This window comes from Octopus bimaculoides, chromosome 7, assembly GCF_001194135.2.
Source record: "Octopus bimaculoides isolate UCB-OBI-ISO-001 chromosome 7, ASM119413v2, whole genome shotgun sequence".
NCBI classification, from domain to species: domain Eukaryota; kingdom Metazoa; phylum Mollusca; class Cephalopoda; order Octopoda; family Octopodidae; genus Octopus; species Octopus bimaculoides.
Window position 1 is genome coordinate 3825795 of NC_068987.1, and position 2011 is coordinate 3827805.

Below are 2011 nucleotides of genomic sequence, written 5' to 3' on the forward strand. Positions count from 1 at the left end.
GATGATGATGGTGACGACGACGACGACGACGACGACGATGATGATGATAATGAAGATGATGATGATGATGATGATGATGATGATGATGATGATGATGATGATGATGATGATGATGATTGGCTATTGCAATGGGGATAAGATATACTATTAACTGACTCAACAGCAGAGTTATTAGTTTTGTTGTTGCTTGACACCCATGAAGTGCAAGATGTGTTTATCCCTGGAATAAAAATGCCTCCAACTGAACACGCGCTGCCATTTCTATCAAACTATTCTTTGGATTTACAATTCACAAGATTTAACACCAAACACTTTCGAAAACCGACATTTTGAAGAAGAATCACTGCTTCTCTGGTGGTCATCTTTATGAAGCTATGTCCACAGTATGAAGTTCAAATGGACTTAGCGTTATGGCAAAAGCGATAAATGAAAATGGATCTTTCACTGAGAGTTTTGTACATTCAGAAATTCAACAACCGTGTACTGTAGATTAGAATAGTGTGGTTAAGAAACTTGCTTAACAACCACGCGGCAACATTGACAAAAGTTTTCTACTGTAGCTCCAGACTGACCACGTCCTTCTGAGTGAATTTAGCAGATGAAAACTGTGGATGCTCGTCGTGTATGTGTGTATATGTGAGCGTGTGCGTGCGTATGTGTGTGTGTGGGTGCATGTCTTTGTGTTTGTGTTCACTCCCCACCTCTCTGCTTGACAAACGGTGTTGGTTTGTTAACGTCCCTGTAACTTAGCGATTCAACAAAAGAGACCGATAGAATAAGTGTCAGACATACAAAAAAATCGTGTGGTCGATTTGTTTGATGAAAGCATTCATGGGCAAACTGCGACCTGCAGGACTTTCTGAATGACACATCAAAGAAAAATTATCTCAGATGTTTTAGTAGTGCGGCCCACCTGATGTTGAGCCATGTTTCATGCAGCCCACTTCTCGAAAAAAAGGTTGTTCGTGTCTAGACAAAAGCCTTCAATACGGTGCTCCAGCATGGCCGCAGTGCAATGACCGAAACAAGTAAAAGGTCAAAAAATATTACATCAGTCATTTGATTGTATCTGTGAAACGCTAAACAATTTTCCTCTTGGTTCTTACTTCTTGGCTCGACAGAACCTGTCCGCCTGTCTCCACTCTTTCTAGAAGAATGACATTGAAAGCATCGCGTCAGAGAATCACGCGTTTGTCCCCTCACATTTTCAAATATCTTAAATAAAAAGACACGTGAAGCTGAATGAGAAATCAATTCACCATAATCTCTATTTCATTAGATTACGATGGACAATCAATGGACATGTATTCAGAATATCCACTATTTTCTACAACACATAAATTACGCAATTGATTTCTGAAAACACGAACATATAGTTATAACATTCCCTACAAATACGAGTTATGTAATTTGTACTTTCATCAATGTTCTTATTTAAACCCGGTCATATTTTTGTTTATGTATTACTGGCCGCGTCCAAGCGTGTGCCTTCATAATTTCTGTAAGAACTCAAGTTGTTTTTTAACTTCCATAATTGCACTACTTAGCAAGACGTACGTCATAGTGATGGGACGCTGGAAAATAAAAGAAAACTGACATATATTAATTTATGGCTAATATTCCACCTCGTTAATTTTCTAGAAATATTTCATTATTTGTTATTGTAATCATAGGGCTGCTGGTACTGTTAATACTGTGTAACGTAAGCCATCTGAGTATTTAATTAAACACTGGAGGACGAGTTTTTGCTCACATTTCATTTTTCTGTCAGTTGGATGGACATTAGGTTAGTGTGTGTGTGTGTGTGTGTGTGTGTGTGTGTGTGTGTAATATGGAATCTCCCGTCGTTAAACGACAGACGAGGGTTCCGCAATGTCTTGCTGAGCAGCCACAGATGATTTGTTTAGAGTGATCAAGTTTTAGTGTTGCTCATAAGCTCGCTTCCCTCAATCAAATCGACATTACCTGTAAAGGTGCACAGGTGTGCCACTCGTCAGATATCGAAACACGA

The 2011-nt window shown here is 39.1% G+C and overlaps 1 protein-coding gene across 3 annotated transcripts in view; it reads left to right on the forward strand.

Moving 5' to 3' along the window:
* Positions 1 to 2011, forward strand: part of LOC106874128 (uncharacterized) — a 17824-nt gene that overhangs the window by 1950 nt on the left and 13863 nt on the right. The gene's annotated exons all lie outside the window — the stretch shown is intronic.